This window comes from Rissa tridactyla, chromosome 1 (genome assembly GCF_028500815.1).
Source record: "Rissa tridactyla isolate bRisTri1 chromosome 1, bRisTri1.patW.cur.20221130, whole genome shotgun sequence".
Lineage (NCBI taxonomy): Eukaryota > Metazoa > Chordata > Aves > Charadriiformes > Laridae > Rissa > Rissa tridactyla.
In genome coordinates, this window is record NC_071466.1 from 180,810,124 (window position 1) to 180,830,793 (window position 20,670).

Consider the following 20,670-nt stretch of genomic DNA (forward strand, 5'->3'; position numbering starts at 1 on the left):
AAAAGCTGGACGTGAGCCAGCAATGTACACTTGCAGCCCAGAAGGCCAGCAATATCTTGGGCTGTATCAAAAGAAGCATGGCCAGCAGGTCGAGGGACGTGATTCTGGCCTTCTACTCTGCTCTGGTGAGTCCCCACATGGAGTACTGTGTCCAGCTCTGGAGCCCTCAGGACAGGAAAGGCATGGGCCTGTTGGAGTGGGTCCAGATGGCCACGAAGACGATCAGAGGGATGGAACACCTCTCCTATGAAGTCAGGCTGAGAGAGTTGGGGTTCAGCCTGGAAAGAGAAGGCTCTGGGGAGACCTTATTTTGGCCTTTCATTACTTAAAGGGGGCCTACAGGAAAGAAGGGGACAAACTTTTTAGCAGGGCCTGTTGCAATAGGACAAGGGGTAATGGTCTTAAATTAAAAGATGAAAGATTTAGACTAGATATAAGGAAGAAATTTTTACAATGAGGGTGGTGAAACACTGGAACAGGTTGCCCAGAGAGGTGGTAGATGCCCCAACCCTGGAAACATTCAAAGTCAAGTTGGATGAGGCTCTGAACAAAGTGATCTAATTGAAGATGTCCCTGATCATTGCAGCAGCATTGGACTAGATGATCTTTAAAGGTTCCTTCCCACCCGAACTATTCTATGATTCTATGATTAATAGAGTTACTTCTCAATTTTGTTTTGATAATCTAAGCAGATATTGTATTCTGATTCTCTCACTCAAAGATGTTATCTCCGTGTTTTGAATATCTGTCATGGTTCTTTTCAATTTATCAATACCAAAATTGTGGGCATCATATTCATTCCTATTGACATCTTATCTGGAAATAAAACCACTTCCTTTCATTTTCTTGCTAATTTTTTATTTAGAAAATCTGAGGACTGTGATTTGATTTTATCTCCATATTATCACACTGGAAAATTATGCTGAACTGTCTCTCTGTGAATTTGGTTGTTTTCAGTTATCACTTTCCAACATGCAGTCTTTTCTCTGTCAGTCTGAATTCCTTAGTTTAGATGTAGAGCTTTACACCGTCTGTATTAAAATGCATTTGACTTAATTAGGCCTCCATTATTAAAACCAGATTTATATATGGCTGCCTGGATTAATTAGTCTGAATAGGAGTCTGTGCATAGGACCGCTTTAGCATCTCCATTAGAGGATAATTCCTTGTGGACAATCATATTTTAAGCCAGTTCTCTTTCCAGTCAGTGCAATTCACTAGTATTTCACAGAGCTAATTTTTATTTAAAATAGCAAGTTACACTAAGCAAGTCGAACACTAGGGTTTGCTTAATAGGATCTATTCTCCACAAACTGACTGAAATTAATTGCATTCTCATTTTTAAGGCTTTGTTCATTGACTCCCTTATGAGCTTTTCAATTATTTCACTCAGGAATAGTTAGCCTCCAGTTACCTCATACATCCCTCTCTGCCTTTTTTCAGTATTAGCACAATATTGGTACTTTATTAGTGCCATATTGTAATTTACCAGAGCATTTTTTAAAAATTACTGTCGGTGGTACAGATGTTTGTTCATACCACTCCTTTTTGCTTCTTTAGGTATTTATAGACTGGAAAACGCTTCATCACCCTCATGTAGTCAAGTGTACCATCTTTTCCCTATTGAAATATGACAGAAATATTTACTGAGGTTTCCATACAATCATAGAATGGTTAGAGTTGGAAGGGACCTTAAAGTTCATCTAGTTCCAACCCCCCTGCTCTGGGCAGGGACACATCCCCCTAGACCAGCTTGCTCAAAGCCCCATCCAGCCTGGCCTTGAACATTTCAAGGGATCAGGCATCCATACTTTTTCTTTATTATTTCTAATGATTTTACTATTTCCACCAATCGCATTACTTGATTTCATATTAATACTTGTCCCTTTTCTTGTGCTGGAGTCCACCAGACTTCTCTTTAGCTTCCCTTATTCTCTAAATTTCAATAACTTTAATTTGTATGGACTGCTACCTGTTTGTCTTCTTGTCAAATACATATTTTACTTTTTCATGCTCCTTAGAGGAGCATCTCTGTATCACTGAGTCCGTAAATAACTGAAAATGTTTTGAGATACGATTTTGACATAAATGACTTTGTCAGGAATGTCACTTTTAAAACAGGCTTGTAAAAATTCTTTTAGCCCAGTGGAAGCCACGAGGATATTTTAGCTGGCTGCACCGCAGCATGCAGCTCACTCCGGATGTTCAAAAAGAGGACAATGCTACTCATCAGCCAGAAGCTGGCAGCACTGCATGGTCCCATGGTGCACAGATTAGGAAAAGGTGAGCTTGATGCAAATCTGTGGATGTTCCATGATGGACTAAGCACATCACTTCATACTGCACCTATCCTGGTTTCACAATCAAATACAGAAAAGCTCCGAAATACAAGATGGGAAGGGCTTAAGTGGGACAGTTCACTCAGTCCTGCACAGCTGTAGGCTCTCCCCAGATGTGGCTGGCAGTGGCACTAGGTGCGTGCCCTGTGACAGTGCCTCCTGCATGAGTGTGAGAAATGGGGACAACTTTTCACAGCAACTCCCTTCCTGAGCACTGAGTTCTTCACTATAAAAGTTTGCTATTGCTGGCAAATGGAGGTACCTGTCTGTAAAGGGTCAATATCAGAGTTGTCTGACCCTTAAACAGGTCCTTTATGCTTTTCTGTAGATCCTTGAAACCTGCTCTTCTCTCCCCAGAGATACTGTACGAGTTCCCTCACAGTTAAAGAGAGGCGACTTCTGAGCGGGCACCACTTGGCTTGCTTAACATGCCCTCTAAAAACAAGAAGAAAAGCAGTGTAGCAAAGAAGAGGCCCTATATCTCTAAGAAAATCTTGCTCACCCTGCACATTGCAAATTCAAGTAGTTAAGAAAGTGTTCAGAGGGACTGAGGTGCAGATTTAACCTTTGGTGTAAGGCAATTATATGACACCATCTCCGCTTACGCTGGCAGACTTAATGCTGAGCCAAATCTCCCCATCTTCAGAGGAAGACTTAAAGACTTAGGTGTTTCCTCTGTTTGTCTCCAACAATCCGTCTGTGGAAGGCGTACCATTATGGGCTCTTCTCCAAAGCGTGCTCCTCTCCAAAGCGAGTGCTGGGGAGGTGGGGTTATCACTGGATGAGAGGGTCAGCAAATATTCATGGTAGCTTCAAGTTGTAGGGATCACCAGTGACTCTCAGGGGATTGGCTGTGTGGTGAAAAGGCGTAGATTCACAGGAGCAACCAGGGAATGGCAGGTGTTTCAAGCTTTTCCTCCTGCTGGCCAGTGGGATCCATTATAGCACGCCCCTACACAGGGGTATGGCTGTGCTTGAAATCCCTCTTTCTGAGAGGGGAATTTAATTTCTTTCTTTGTTGCCAGGATGTCTGATGTGAGAGCAGTCATTCTGCTGGTGTTATGATACACAAGCAAAATGACTGTTCAGCAGGTGGCATCGCTGTCTGACCGGGAAACAGCAAAACGGGGATAACCTGTAGCTCCTGTGCTGCCTAGAGCTTTCTCACCTCTCTTACAAAATCACAACACCCAGTATGAGGCCGATTCCTGCGGTCCCAGTGAACAACATAATTCACAAGGCATTGTTTGCTATCACTTGCTAAGACTTTTCTGCTTTTTTTTTTTTCCTTTAGCACTGGCAGCAAAGCTTTTGTAAATTTTTAAAAGAAAGGAATTAGCCTCCTGTGAAATGTGGTTTATTTCCTCACTTGTTAATATGCACTGCCCTCTGGTGATAAAATATGTTTTCAGTGTTGTCTAGATGTTCCCTTCTTGTTTTCCCTTTTTGTAATTTCCTGGGGGTTTTTTTTGGTTTGGGTTCCTCTCCCAGACCCCAGGGCTTTCTTTAAGGCTTTTTTTTTCCTAAGGCAGGAATAATTCTTCTTAACATTAGAAGGATGAAAGAAAAGCAACAAAAAGCTCGGTCAAAATATTCTTATCTGATATTTCACTAACTTCATACAGTTAACATCTTCCCAGATTGTTTTACTGAACGTACAAGAATTGGATGGATATGTAGGCAGAAATTACTTTTGTGAAAAATGTAGACTTGAAAGGATGAGGAAAATATTTAGCAGTTCATTGAAAAGGCAGTGTTTGAAGAAAAAGGTCCAGTGTGCAGCAATGTACTTAGTTGCATAATCACTGTCATAACAGCCTGATGAAGTAGCCAAAATCTCCCAGGTCACGGCAAGGGAAAGCTACTTAATGATGTAAAGCTGATCTCCAAAACTAAACAGAGGCAAAAGTCACTTCCCAAAGCTAAGCAGGCAGGCAAAGCCACTCATGGCTGGAAGATGATAGATGCAAAGCCATCGCTCCCTGGGAAGCGAAGGAGGAGGAGAAACCTTTCAGAAGCAGGAGAAATGGCAGAGTGACACACCGCCCCAGCAGGCGAGGTGGTGACACAGAGGAAAGCCCAAAGAGAGACCTTTTGGGTTAAGTGCTGGTTGGAAAAGCGTTGCTTCTTCCTGTGCTTTGGGCAAAATGCATCAAAGATAGCCAACTGTAATCCTCTTGTCCTCTGAACGGAAACAACGCACAGGGACTGTGAGTGATTCCTCCCTGCTGACTCTGTTGTCTTAGCCACACAGATATAAATGAATTTGTGGAGTTTAATTCCTGGAATTAGTTACCAGATAGGTGGGAAATTTTCCTACCATTTTCATAACAACGCTTGCTTTATACAGCGTCCTCAACTTAGTGAGGAGCTTCGTTTTCTTTCTCTGGTATTTCCACTTCTTTGTGTTTTTCATAATTAATGTTGTGGCTACAATTGAAGAACCAATCATCTTCTAAACAGGTTACTATGCTTTTGAGCTCTGGGGAGAATTTTCTGAATGAAAGGATCAATGGACTATTAGTAGGTAGATGTCTCAGAGGCTGGATGACTGAAGGGAGTTTTTCAGGTAAGTTAGCTGTTATTTACGTCCAAAATAGGAATTGAATGTTATTACAATTTAGGATGAATAATTCAATAATTATATCAGAGGTGGGGTCTTGAAAGGTTCCTGGTAGTCAGGAGCTCTGACGCACCACTGGCAGCACTTTCAGATTAACTTCTGTGAACTATTCAAACTCTGCCCTAACACTAAATAAGAGAAGCTGAACATTTTAAAAAAAAAATCACAGTTACAGGAAGTAACAAAACAACACTGGTGAATGTTTAACAGAAGGAATTTAGCTTCAGGCTCAGAAAAAAGGTATATTGGTGCGAAGTCCAAAGTCAGAACTTTCAGAATCAGTCATCTCTGTCACATGCTTCAATCTATCCATGCTCATGCAGTATAAAATAGTGTTTAGGTATGCGAATATATACTTAGTAACTCCACAGTGAGTGAAAAAAATTTAGTATGTGATCCTGTAATTAAAGACAACACTCTGTGTGATGGGCTGATGGGAGAAGAAGAGAATTTAAAAAGTAAAGCTGATAGAAAACCTAAACCCTGGCCATTTCTAACTTCTGATTGTTGGACTTTACAAACTTTTAAGGACTTTTTGATATTTTGTTAAGGCAATTCCTCCTTATATATAAGAAACCAACAAAAAAATAATAAACAGAAGACTTCCCTAGGTTGAGATTTTGTGAACTTAAGTCACAAGTCTGATGTTCTGTTTCCATTGCAAATCACAAGACAGCAGAACTCATCAAAAAAAACCTGTTTTTTTTATTTTGCAATGGCAATGCAAGGAATATTTTTCCTGACTTTATTTTTAATATGAACAAATCAGTTAACCAAAACATTCAAGGACATAGATCCCGAGGCAAGCATTGCACACAGTAAAACTGTAAGAAACTGTAATAGTGATTCTTTGAGGGGATGTATCAGGCTATCACAAATGGAGATCCATCTGCCTGCCATCAACAATAAGCAAAGGATTCAGTGATAATCTACATGTGTCCATGCTTGGAGATGATTCACTTGCATGCTTAGTTTAACCCAAGTTTTCCAAAGTCAGATCATAGAATCATAGAACCATGGAATCTTCATGGTTGGAAAGGATCTTTGAGATCATTGAGTCCAACCATACACACACCAAAAAAAAAAAAAAACCCAAAAAACCCCACACAAACAAACAACCTACAATCTCTGCCACTAGAGAATGCCCTGAAGTGCCAAATCTACACGTTTCTTAAATACCTCGAGGGATGGTGACTCAACCACCTCCCTGGGCAGGCTGTTCCAGTGCCTGACCACTCTTTCAGTAAAGTAATTCTTCCTAATATCTAATCTAAACCTCCCCTGCCCCAACTTCAGACTGTTTCCTCTGGTCCTGTCATTATTCACCTGGGAGAAGAGGCCAACACCCACCTCTCTCCAACCTCCTTTCAGGTAGTTGTAGAGGGCAATGAGGTCTCCCCTCAGCCTCCTCTTCTCCAAGCTAAACATGCCCAGCTCCCTCAGCCTCTCCTCATATGACCTGGTCTCCAGACCCCTCACCAGCCTGGTAGCTCTCCTCTGGACACGCTCCAGCGCTTCCATGTCCCTCTTGTACAGAGGGGCCCAGAACTGAACACAGCACTCGAGGCGGGGCCTCACCAGTGCCGAGTACAGAGGCACCATCATCCCTGCTCCTGCTGGCCACGCTATTCCTGATACAAGCCAGAATGCTGTTGGCCTTCTTGGCCACCTGGGCACACTGCTGGCCCATGTTAAGCTGGCCGTCCACCAGCACCCCCAGGTCCTTTTCTGCTGGGCAGCTTTCCAGCCACTCTTCCCCAAGCCTGTAGCGTTGCTTGGGGCTGTTGTGACCAAAATGCAGGACCCGGCACTTGGCCTCATACAGTTGGCCTTGGCCCATCGATCTGGCCTGTCCAGGTCCCTCTGTAGAGCCTTCCTACCCTCAAGCAGATCAACACTCCCACCTAGCTTGGTGTCATCTGCAAACTTACTGAGGGTGCACTCAATCCCCTCCTCCACATCATTGATAAAGATATTAAACAAAACTGGCCCCAAAACTGAGCCCTGAGGGACACCACTGGTGACCGGCTGCCAAGAGGATTTCACCCCATTCGTCACAACTCTCTGGGCACGGCCATCCAGCCCCTTTTTAACCCAGCAGAGTACACTTGTCTATGCCATGATTCGCCAGCTTCTCCAGGAGAATGCTGTGGGGGACGGTGTCAAAGGCCTTACCAAAGTCCCGACAGACATCGTCCACAGCCTTCCCCACATCCAGAAGGCGGGTCACATGGTCATAGAAAGAGATCAGGTTGGTTAAGCAGGACCTCCCTTTCCTAAACCCATGCTGGCTGGCCCTGATCCCTTGGCTGCCCTGCACTTGCCGTGAGAGCTCACTCAAGATGATCCTCTCCATGATCTTTCCTGGTACCGAGGTCAGGCTGACAGGCCTGTAGTTCCCCGGATCCTCCTTCTGACCCTTCTTGTAGATGGGCGTCACATTAGCCACCCTCCAGTCACCTGGCACCTCCCCTGTTGACCAGGATTGTTGATAAATGATGGAGGGAGGCTTGGTGAGCTCTCCCGCCAGCTCCCTGAGTACTCTTGGGTGAATCCCATCCGGCCTCATAGACTTATGTACGTCTAGGTGCAGAAGCAGATCACTGACTACTTCCTCCTGGATTATGGGTGGATTGTTCTGCTCTCCATCCTTATCTTCCAGCTCAAGAGGCTGAACACCCTGGGGATAGCTGGTGTGACTATTGAAGATGGAGGCAAAGAAAGCAATAAATAAATGACACCTGGATAATTCCTACTACCCTCCATTGACTTTAATGGAGCAGGGTGTAACGCGGCAATAGACTGTGTCTGTCAAAGGTCAGTGAGACGAGTTCCCCATTTGGTGCTTAACTTCCCTCCCTTTGCTGTCCACTGTCGCAGGTTCGAATGATAAGAGAAGGGATGTCAGCCAACAGCTCTTGAAAACATCATTGCTTATCTCACAAGGAAGAAAATAAATATCCTGCTGAATACAGTAAAAGGTTAAACCCCAACACTGTGATGTGATTCCAAAGCCTGGCCGGCTGTCACTCTTGGCTCACTTCTGCCTTGACTGTGAACAAGCATGCAATTCATATGTTGTGAGATGCAAATGAGAGCGTGGAGCAAAGTAAACCACGCTGACTGAATCTAGTTTGACAGGTAACAGGCATTTATCACCCAGATGGATCATATGCCAGTCTAGAACGGACTGGCATAGAGTTCCCACAAAAAAAGTGTTGTAATTTCAGTTCATAGAAACCTTGTTCAAATGAGGTATGGATGGGCACTTTTATCCTGAAATCGCTCTGCTTCAGGAGCAACATGGGATAGTTCAATCCCACTTCAATGCCATCTCACTTCAACAGCTGATGTAAGGCTGATGTAAGGCATGTTGAGACTACTTTTGGACTAGCTTTGATTTCTCTTTGAATTTAATTGATGAAGCTACTGAGGTAGATCAAGGTAGATTTCCCGCTAGCATTTTTCCCATATTACAGTATCTATTCATGGGGTGTCTTCTGCATACCCTTTTAGCAAGCATTTTTGCATTTGTATGTCCCTGATATGTTGTGTTTGAAAAACTTCACCCCCCTCATCTGCACTGCCACCCCGAGTCCTTTATTTGAGGACATTCGTGGTGCAGGGTTTTTTTTTATATGTGGACAGGATGTCTGTTGCCCTGATGAATAAATGGTAAAGCCTTGCTCAAGAAGTTTTCACCAGTTGCTGACAGTCCGCTATTACATATTTCCTCTGGCTTTCTCACTATCTGGATACTTTTCACCTCTTTAACCTTGGTCCAGCCACCAATGAACCTGGCTGCACCAGAGCACTTTTTCTGTCTTTGCCTGGGGCACACTGCTGAAGGACATCATAATGATGGATTAAACTTCTCTTCAGTGACTTGGGTTTTTTTTCTGTCTGGGAGCTTGTATCAAGAGCAGGCACCAAGCACTTCTCTTCTGAAGTGCTCTCATCCTTATCTTCCAGCTCAGGACTCTGAACGCTCTGGGGATAGCTGGTCTCACTATTGAAGACGGAGGCAAAGAAGGCATTAAGTATCTCAGCCTTCTCCTCATCCTTGGTTGCAACTTTCCCCCCCGCATCCAGTAAGGGATGGAAATTCTCCCTGACTCTCTTTTTGTTGATGTATTTACAAAAACCTTTTTTGTTGACCTTAATGTTAGTTGCCAAGTTGAGCTCCAGCTGGGCTTTTGCCTTCCTAATTTTCTCTCTGTATAACCTAACGGGATCTCTGTACTCTTCCTGAGTTGCCTGTCCCTTCTTCCAAAGGTGGTAAAGCCTCCCTTTATTCCTAAGTCCCATCAGAAGTTCCTTATTCATCCAGGCTGGCCATTTTCCCCACCCTTTAGACTTGCGACACTTGGGGACAGCCTGCTCCTGGGCCTTTAAGATTTCATTCTTGAAGAGCGTCCAGCCTTCCTGGACCCCTTTGCCCTTCAGGACAGTCTCCCAAGGGACTCTCTCAACCAGTGTCCTGAACAAGTCAAAGTCCACCCTCCAGAAGTCCAAGGTGGAGGTTTTGCTAACCCCCCTCCTTACATCACTACGAATTGAAAACTTGACCATTTCATGATCACTAAACCCAAGACGACCTCCGACCACCACATCTCCCACTGGTCCTTCTCTGTTTGTGAGCAGTAGGTCTAGCGAGGCACCTCCCCTGGTAGGCTCACCTACCATTTGTGTCAGGAAGTTATCTTCCATGCACTCGAGGAACCTCCTAGCCTGCCTGCTCTCTGCTGTATTTCCAGCAGATATCCAGGGGCGTGAACTGTTGGGAAAATGGCTATGCACCACACTGCACTTCTCCTCAGCTCCAGAAGTACCTGGAGGTAGCTGACTGCACCCAGTCAGTATTTTCCTCAACAGGTTTCCTTTTCATTCAGGCTTTTCCCCTCTGTCCTTTCTGCCATTTCTAGGAAAAAAGCCTCTCAACAGATATTTGCAAGAGTCACTGCTTGGAAGCTCCTTATCACAAATGCTGAGAAAAATAAGGAAGAGACCTACACAGCCAGGACTTGAGCATACCAAACCCCATAGCCTCCGTATTTCCATTCCTCCTGCCAGCTGTTACCTTAGGGGTTGTTCAGGACCAGTGCATCCTCACTGTCCTGAGGAATGCACTTAAGACAAGCCTGGGAGATCTGCTAGCTGCTTCACCCCTTGAGCCTCTGACCTTTTGGGACTAGATATCCTCGTAAACAGCAGCATGGACCCAGGTTGAGACGAGGATATGCTACTGCATAAGATGGGGATAACCGAAGAACTTAAGACAAAGAGGCAGCCAACATCCCTTGTGCTATAAAGACCTAGCAGCATATAAACAGCAAATGCTGTGGAGGTTCACTCCAGAAAACTGTTCAAGAAATATTTGAACTGTGTGTGAACTTCGTGCTGTTGGATCTACAGAGCTGACCCGGAATGGTCACGAGAAAAATCTCACTCCAGAAATTTCTGCTACTTCCTGCTTTCAGCGGTGCTGATTGATAGACTTTCTGTGGTATTTTGGCACATCAGCAGCTTAGGGTGAAGTGAATGACCCCAGCTTTTACTCAAAATCTGTAGCAAAACTGAACTGAAGCAAGATGAGAATAGCTCTGTGTGTTTTCCTCCCCAGTTTTCTAGGCTCACTGCGAACCAAAACACTCAAAATCTCATTTCTGTGAGGTTCTCTGAAGTGGGAGAAAAACAAAACATAAACAAGAAATTCCTGTTCAGAAAGCCATGTGTCTGGGGAGCTGGTGGTCAGGAACAGCACCGGTGCAGGGAGAGCAAGAGTCAACTTTCCCCTTTCCAGGTTTGCCCACCTTTTGGACTGCCATGTTGCTGGGGCTGGCAACCCTGGGCTTGCCACCACCTCCCGAACTCATTGCAAGGGGGGCAAAGGTGGCGGGAGCCAAATCTCCGTGTGGGGAGCTGAGCAGTGGGGCTGGCTTTCCCATGGGCATGGGGTGCCTGAGCATCCCCCTGCCCTGCCTGCATGCTGTGAGCTGCCTGCCACCCCCAAAACCTGGGAATTCCATGCTGTCATGGGGAAGAGAGCTTGGGAGAGGTCGCCCATGCCAGCTCAGAAACAGCCCCTGGGGTGTGCTGCGGCACAGCTGGTGCTTCCGTTTTTAATTTCTCTGACTGCTTATAAAAAAAACCTGCGTATTTGGAGAGAAATCATTCCAAGAGAAAATTCACAACCAGCCCCATCAGAGACTGCTCCTGGTGTAAAAGCAGCCTGGGAATGGAGAAGTAGGACTGGGCATTTCCCTTACCACTGGTGGTTTGCAACACTCCCAGCGGCTTTTTTCAGCGCCAACATTAGCACCCCCTTGATATCCTTACAGTCAGCAGAGAGTCCATGACTGATAAAATGGGAAAATACCATTTCTTTCTCTACTGTCAGCTAGGAAACACTAATTTCTTCCCCATTAATTCTTGGTGGCTTCGTAGGAAGGCATGTCTCTTAACAGCTCAGCTGAGTCCATTATCTGGAGTAGACCCGCGGTGAGGCAGTGCTGCCTGGTGCCAAGCATGGACCTGTCCTAATTACCCTGATACATGTCACCACGCAAGAAGAGCTGGGCAGTGATTATGGCCCTGCAAAGAGACCACATGCACTGAAAATGCTGAACTGGCCACCATCCTCTCACTGTTTTGTCTTTTTGTGAGTCACAGTTTACAATTCACAAAGCACGGTTAAATAAATGGGGGGGCAGCGTTGGGTAAATTAGAATTTAATGATAAATTCACCCTGTCAGCAGCTCAATGAATAAAAAGAACGAAAAGTCCTCTTCCAAAAGCACCGAAAGCAGAAAAACAACATCCTGGTTTCAGTCCAAGGTCAGGTTTTGGTTTCCAGGGACACTCTGGCTAGCAAATTTGGAAAGACATATCTGGAAGCTGGTGGAGCTGGCGGCTCTGTGCTGCTCCTCAGTGTGACCTGGGCCCTGTGACCCTGGGCGCCTGCCTGCATGTGCTGGTGCCAGCCTTGGTCCTCAGGAAGGGGAAGTCATGTTTTTTCCAACAGCTGCACAACTTGGCCCTCTCTTAAACCCCACTTCCACCCTCACTGGGCCATGACGCAAGCCTGAGACTGGGCATGGCCACGGTGGTGGGGTGGGCCATTCCCACCTGTGTCCCGGCGTGCCAGGTCTTACTCCCCCACCAGCGATGGATGCTATTACAGAGCTGCTCCACTCAACGTTTCCCTGCTGCCCTCAGGGTCTGTGCCTTCTGCTGCCTTCGGCACAGGGTGGCACATGCACCATGCATGGGAGCAGCACGGCTGCTCGGCTTTCCAAATGCTCTTTTCCCCCCACAAACACTGTTTTCCTTCCCTGGTTTCTCTACAGCAAATACCTAGAGTACTGGTGCTTTCAAAGGATAACAGAAATTGCAATTAGGCAGCTGGGGACCTTGTGGCAGCCCGTGTCTGAGCAGCCATCGCTGTGCAGCACAGGCATTAGCCAAATCCCTGCAAGCAGCTTCAGCCAGGAGAGCAGGCAGGGGCATTTTGTCTTGGTCAGGGGGCACAGATTGGATGTCCTTGGTGTGGCCGGGGGGGCGGTTGTGCCTGCCAGGGATGCCAGTGCCCTGCCAGCCTGTGATGCCATGGGGCAGCAGGTGGCTGCTGGCCGCCTTGTGCCGCGGCAAGTGCCACAGAGGCAGCAGTGTGGATCCTCTGCCTGGCACAGAAAATGGTCTGGATGCTCTCCTGGGACTCCTGGCTTCCCCTGCCACCTCAGCCCACTGCTTTCTGCCATGGCTCACACACGTTTCTCATTTGACCAGCCCAGGCTCCCCGTGCCACCCACTGGCACATGGAAAAGCACCCAAGGGAAAACTGCGTGTGGGGGGTGAGTCATGGCATGGAGTTTCTGGCAAAACTTTTTTGTGGTTGTGGGTATGATGAGAGTAACGCAGCCCCTGGGGCTTTTCTGATGGACTCCCCTCTCTGGATTTGTGGGCAGAGGGATGCAGACATGGTGCTTTCCCACGACAGCCCCCGTGCCGGCTCCCTCCACCCTCCCTCGCCCCAGCCCCCATGGCGTTAGCATCAGCCTTTCCCCGGGCTGCCAGTCTCCACCGTCCCCACTGCGCAGAGGTGAAAAATATTTCCTGAAACAGCCTTCCCTTTGCACATTGCAGCGAGCCTTTTTGGAGGCATACGATCTTCCCGGAAGCATTTTTCTTCTCCTGTGACGAGCAGGGGTGGAGTGACGTGGGGGGTTGCTCACGCCTCTCCCGTCACCTCTCCATTTTCTAATGTTGCGCGTGTTTCCTGGGCTCGTCGGCATTTTCCTATGAGTAAGCCGTGACCACACTTACCCGACACGCCCTCGGCTTAATGCTTGGGCCTAGGGCGGGAAAGGGGCTCTGAGGCATTCAGTAACAAGTGGGTACAGTGGTGGGAAGGTGTCAGAGATGGTTTCTAAAGGCTGTGGTGGATGAACTTGCGGGTACTTCGTACTTCCGAAGCAAGAGGGTTAAAGTGAGAAACCTCTGCCGGTCCCGGATCACTCTTACGAGTACTGCACCACACTTCATGCTCTATTCACATAAACCTATGTGTCAAATGACGAGCTGAGCTTACCCCATCCCTACATAATATCTTCCACTCATTAACCAGTTTAAACATGGCATGGGTTTTACACAGTATGTTATTCCAGAAGCCATGAGCAATCTTTCTTAAAAACAGCTGCTTACAGTCAATCCGGGAGCACGCGTTGAGGACACTGTACACTTTTCAGTACCTGGTTTCACAAGGGGGTAGTTTCCACTCTGATGACCTCTTTGCTGCTTGCTCTGCTGCTACGACCCAATGAAATACCCACCAAGGGAGATGGAAAGATCACACAGAGTAGTACTTGATATAGAAAGTTTTTAAAATTCTTTCTGCTAAGGGGACAGTTCTTGCACTAGCAGGGAAGATGCACTTGGGGCACCGCTGAGAAAGGTGAGGAACCAGAGAGTGACAGCAGCACTTTCTGAAGAAGGCCAGTCATCTCCTGACCCAAGCTGCTGTATTTTAGAGGTTTTTCCACCAAAGATGTAGCTGGCAATGAGCTAACACCTAGTTGAGCAATGCCACACTCCCGACCAGCCTTCTGCTTCCAAAGTTACCCAATAGAAACGAACAGGAGGGTGCCCAGAGTGTGTTTTTATTGGGAAAAAACTTGCTTTCAGCTGATGTTGATTTTACGCGCTGGTTGCCCTTCCCTGCAGGCAAAGTCTGTGGGGAAGGAGGGTGCCGGGATGCGGGCTCACCACATGACAGCCCCTTGCTGAGTCTACACTTGGAAGACAGCGTTGTTTATCTTCCCCAACAGCATTTTTTTTCTTTGTGTATTTTTGTGTTAAAGAGCAACGAGCATCTCTGTCCATATCAATAGGGATAAACTAACACCGTTAATAAAAAATGAAACAAGCAGAACTGTTTTGTTGTCAGCTGTACTTATACATTTTATTGAAACCTGCAGCATTAAAAATGCTACTCTAATGCATCAGGTGAAAAAAAAAAGAATTATGTACCTTTCAAACAGAAAATAGCGACAGTTTTATGGGCACCCATGCCGTTATTTCAAATAAGCAAAACAAATTTCAAACAAAAACTAACCACAACAACAAGCTGGTAAAATAAGTAGACAACAACTTTACCAACCAACAGGCACTCTACCAGGCAGTGATGATCACCCAAGGGTAGCCCAGTTGCCTTCAAGGGGACATTGTATGTGTGATCAGTAAGATTTCCTTATTCAAGACCAGAGTTGACCATCCCTATGCACTGCCAGAGGCAGACAGATTGCCCATGGAGTAAAATACTGGCAGGTATTAGCGGGAGCTGATGAACCTGGCTCTTGCGTCCTTATGAGTCAGGGCAGATTCTGCCCTACATGCTGAAGTGAAGGACTTCCACAGTTCCTAAGTGTCAGGGTGTCTCATGCTTCTTCAGTTCTGGATAAAGATACCAATGATCATTGAGCAGGGTAGAAATGGGTCTCTATTTTGAATGGGGGAACTTTTGAATAAGGGGAATTTAGGGAAAATAGTACAGAGTCTGAGACTACATACGAAAGTCATCAAAGACTGCACTGTTACACCTTCACTCACACATTGCTACAGGCTTGCCTCCCCTCTAGACTGTGAAAGGGAAAAGAAAAAAAGAATTTGAAGCCTTTGAGGCACAATATAATAATTTATATTCTATTTAAGCTTGAATTTTGGCCAGAAAGGAGACATCAAAGTGAGGCTTCTGTAATGGTTTTGCAAAAAATGACTATATCAACCACTTCTTAGATCATGAATAAATCATGGCCAATATATCACTATGAATCTGTTTGTTAGGTCTGTGATGAATCCTTGAGGAAACAGGATTAACTTCAGCAGAGACATTTAGGTTAAAAGAGCACAAGCAAGATTTGTCTTTAGTTTGCTTAGAACTTATTAGATTACCTCCATAAATCTTGACAACTTTCCCTGTCCAGATATGCTCAACACAAGAGTGTGTAGTGGAAGAAGAGCCAGGGGAGGTCAGCTCAAGGGTCCACCTGGAGACCGTCTTGCCTGTGAAAGCAGCCAACAGGAGAAGTCTGCCCGAGAGTACAGAAAGAGGAAAGCACAGAAAAATCTCATTTAGCCTCCAGCAATCAGGGACATGGGACCCCTTTGAGCCAGAGCTTCACCCTGGTAGTCACATATGGGACCAAACCTCTGTGAATTCATCTCGTCCCAGAGTGGCATCTTTGCATTCGTGGCTCCCACAGCACCCAATGTCAGGCATAAAACCCCCATCCCTTGCTCTGCACCGCTCATACCCGCAGGCCTCTGTCATGCCTGTTGCTTTTCCAGACTGAGGAGGCTCTGAGGCTTTAGCTTTCCCAGAATGGAAGCCACCCTACATCTCTGTAGGATGCTTCCAGTCATCATTTTTTTTTGTGGGTGTTTTTTTTTTGCAAGATGGCATAACCAGAGCTGCGCAAAGTATTTGAAGTGCACATACACCATGGATTTATTCGCTACCAAAATGATGAGCCCCGTTTTGTGCTCTACACTTTTCTTAAGAAGTCTTAACACTCAATTTGCCTTTTCACAGTGTCTGAGTGTTAATAGAAATTTTCAGAGAACTTTCCACAGTGATGTCAAAGCCACTTTCCTGAGTGCTAGCAATTAAGGCCCGTCATCTTGTTCATCTTTTTTGTCCTAGGTACGTTATTCAGTGCTTATCAGGCTTCTTTATTGCTTATCAGCTTTTTTGCTTATTGCCCTGTGACTCAGCACCATGAAGTAGTTTTGCAGGTCTCCAAAGTCAGCTTCAGGTTTAAGTACCCTGAATAATTTGGTGTTGTCTGCAACTTTTGCCACCCCATCTCCAGCTCACTCCACATTTCAGAAACAGCAGGAGTCCCAGTAAACACCTGTGGGATCCCACAGGTGGGACCATTTCCTAATGGTCTTTCCATTAAGAAAAATAATCACTCTGCCCCCTGCCCCTAATTTCTGAAATTCTGGAAAACCAATTTTTAGCACGGGGTATGGGTTTGAGGGCAGCATCTGGGTCACCTTAGTGTACGGTGCAACCCTGCTTAGAAAGAATCGCCCTGGTGCCCGTGGGCTCCGTGAACTGGCTGACTTTGATTTTTCAGGCAGCTTTGACAAGCCCAGTGGGTATGTTTGAATCGTAACACGGTGAATACGACCGCAGGCACACGCCTTTAAGAAGTCAGACCGCCTGGTGGGCAGCTGTCCCATGGCCAGGAGAAGCCCGTTTCTGCTCCACCATGGAGACTTACACACAGGTGCGCACGTGTTGGTAAGTGCAAGGTACAGAGTCACTGCTCTGATTTTGAAGAGAGAGCTTGAGCATTGGCAAAATATCTTATCATCTGAGGTGTCGGGCTGCATGCTTAAGCAGCAAATTTGCCTGAGTCAGCACAGCAGGATCGAGCCTTTCATGCACAGCTAAGCAGTTTCTTCTGGTTGCAAATCAATTCTGCTCACCTTCGGCAGGAACTGGTGATTTCTATCACTTGTTCTCAGGGCCATGGAGAAGACTTAGGCTCTTTTTTTTTTTCCCTTCTTCTGTTTGATTCAGTGCTTGCCAGTTTCTCAGGAAGATCCCTGTAAAGACAAGGACTTGCAGTTTGAGTTAGTAACACTTCTGTTCGTGTCTCATTCTGTAAAAAACAGACTTTCTCTGCAAAAAGTGGGGGCAAACCTGTATAAAAAAACAGGAAATGTCTTCAGGCTGCTGCGCCTGGTTGCTCAGCTCACCCAAGCCTCGCCGCGCAGCGAGGCACCGAGGATCAGCCCTGTTCTACCCAGCCCAAGGCTTTTCCTAATGCCGTATGTCCAATCTGTTTTCTGAAATTGGTTAGATTTTAAGAGTACATCATACAAAGTTGTTGTTACTTACCTGATAGCAGCAGCCAGAGGAGCCCTAGGACTTGGGTCCCCCTGTGCTGGGTGCTGTGCAAAGACAGGAGTGGTTGTGGCCAGCCCTGAGGGGGTCTGCAGGAGGGGACACACATGAGAGGGACAGGTACCAGGTGGCAGAAGGTCACCTCACTGCCCCAAGAGTTGGCCTCAATCTTCAAAATGTCCTTCAAAAGTGGCATAAAGCAAAGCTGCCCTCATGGATTGCAGCATGCACAAAGCTGGAGGTCAGCTGTGGATTTAATGCCCTGTTGCATCATATTCCCCCCTGCAACTGGGGCAGAGCAGGGCATACCCTGGTGGGATGTACCCTGCCTGTGGTCCATAGGTGCCTGTGAGGTTTCCGTGCAGGCGGGAGGGCTGGGGACTCGAGCGTGTGCTGCTTATTTGAGACTGTGAGAGCTTTGTGGACACGCTTGATCTGGGCTGGATGGGAAGCAGGCCTCCCTAGGCATCTTGGAATAAACACAGATGGTTCTTTTCCATGGGACTGGAAGACGGTTAATACTGGGTGGCAACTCCTCTCCTCACCACAGTTTGTCTCCCCGTGCAGTGCCCACACAGATGCTTTCTCTGTAATGATGCTCTTTGGGCCTCATTTGCTGAGGTACTCGGTGCCTTTGTGTCATCTGACTTCAGCGCTTGGTACCTCTGGAAAAACAAATCATGCATAACATTTTTGGCTGTCTCACAGGTAACATGAAATTTGCCTTTACTTCATCATGCAGAAAATTTCACTCCTCCAACTTTCCACGCTGACCCACACCGACCACTGTAGCCCAAGACAGGAGCTCGCTCACCCCTGGGGGTACGTGGGCGGCTCTTGCTCCGCACAGATGCACAGGGAATGCAGAGCATCTCACAGGGCGCAGGTCTGCTCGGCTGCTGTTGCTTCCTTTAGGGAGAAAAACCCTGTCACTGGAGATCTCCATTCAGTCTTTTGTTTCATGCTCACGTTTTGAAGAAGGAATTGGAAATACTGTATGCAGCCACTGGCAGATAAGTTCAAGCGTGAGCTGAAATACTAACCAAGATTAGGTTCTACCAATAGACAACTGAGAATAGGCATCTGGACAGATGGTGCCAATTGATTTAACTGCAGCTGCGATGCTTAACAGGGTAGAAAATGCAAGTAAAAAGCTAATGGGAGCCCTGCCCTAGTTAAATCAGCTTATTATTTAACTTACCAGAAGTAATCATTGTTAATAAATTCCATTTAAACCAATGATAGAAAAGAGGAACTGTTTTGTTAGGCTTTTGAAGCAAAGCTAGTAAAGCTGTGAGCATTAAAAAAACCTAAGTATATGTTTGTGTATATATATATAAATATACACACACACATATACATATCTAGAATGAGAGGCTGAGAGAGTTGGGTTTGTTCAGCCTGGAGAAGAGAAGGCTCCAGGGAGACCTTATAGCCCTTTCCAGTACCTAAAGGGGGCCTACAGGAAAGATGGGGAGGAACTCTTCATCAGGGAGTGTAGCAATAGGACAAGGGGTAATGGTTTTAAACTGAAAGAAGGAAGATTTAGATTAGATATCAGGAAGAAATTCTTTACTGTGAGGGTGGTGAGGCACTGGAACAGGTTGCCCAGAGAAGCTGTGGATGCCGCATCCCTGGAAGTGTTCAAGGCCAGGCTGGATGGGGCTTTGAGTAACCTGGTCTACTGGGAGGTGTCCCTGCCCATGGCAGGGGGGTTGGAACTAGATGGTCTGTAAGGTCCCTTCCAACCTGAGCCATTCTATGATTCTATGAATATATTAAATAAATAACGTACTTATATATATTAATGTATCTATCCTAAGTATCATGCATACCATATAGAGCAAGTAGCATATTTATGTTGCCATTATCCTATTTCAATATGTACTGATATATAGACATAGATTTTATTTAGATTGATTTAAATATATAAAAAAGTCTATCAAACAAAGCAAGAGAAAGCAACATTGCTGTTTCAAACCACAAGGATGAAAAGAGAACAGGAAATGTGGTGGAGGAGAGGAGAAAAGTTGTGAAGAGGCGGGAGAGAGAAGAGGCGAAAGAAAGCCTGGGATGGATCCTAGCAGCTTCTCTTCACCCTCTGCAAATGATGCCACAAAGCTGTTTTCCTCTCTGTGCTTCCTCACTCAAGTCCTTTTTCTGTGCAGGCATGGGTTCACATCTTTCTGGTCAGAATTAAGGTCCCTGTTGGAGGTTCCTGAGGTCCCGTGCACTGCAGCAGCCACCTCAGTGTCAGACACCAGCTCTCCAAGCTGCTCTTCTGTCCTGCTCACAGCTGACTGTGCTTTGGTGTGTCCTTGGAGGTCTGAGATGGATGCTGAGAAAGCGAGTTAGCTTTTGTGCGGTACCTCAAAGGGACGTTGGTGCTGCAGGACTGGGGTTTCCTCCCCTCTTGCCGCAGTGCTGCCTTGCCAGTGCCAGGCCACTGCTGCCCTTCTCGGCATGAGCCCAGGGAGCAGAGAGACGTGGCGTTGGATCTTCAACACCCATCATGTCCCCGTCATGTAGCCCAAGGCAAAAAGACCTCCCCCAGCACAGGACTCGATCACAAGATCACTCTGTTTCGCATCAGGATGCATTTAGCCTTGATAAGCCCGCTATAGACAGTTTTGTGGAAGTTCCATGCAGGCTAGCAAGCTCGCACTGACAGGCATTTGAAAGCTTATTTCATTTATCCACAATTCATCCAAGAGTAAATTTGTCACCCTTGGCTGGAAGGTTATGTGTCTGCAGCCTTCTAAAATTAGCACAGCATGGCCAGCTGCTAACTAACCCATGTACTTGTCTAGAGCCTTTCAGCAGAAGTCCCTTCAGAACAGCACTGTATTCCCATAGGGAGCTTTCAGTTTAGGGAGCTTTTGGTTTTTTGGGCTGTCAAGCACTGGCAGTTGCCGCTGAGTTCAGTAGCTATGAAGCTGTGGGTGCCCAGTGTTTCTTAATATCAAACTCTCAGGCTAGAGGAATTAAGAGTATTTTTGCTTTCAAGCAGCTTTTCCCTCTTATGCACACAGCTATTTTTTAATCTGAGCCTGTGCGTATGCAAGAATGTTTTCTGAATTCCTAAGAAAATCACATGAATAGAGTAAACTGGGGGAAAACAACACCTGCGTGCCGTGTCGTTGGCTTCGGAATTTGCATACTACAGTTGCCAAGTAACAAGACTCATCAAGAGCCTTAGCACAGGGAAGAAAAAGCACAAATGATTCCTCTGGCTTATGGCAATTCCATAGGAGTGCTGCAAGAGGTCATCTGAAAAGCCAAGAGTGAGAGCA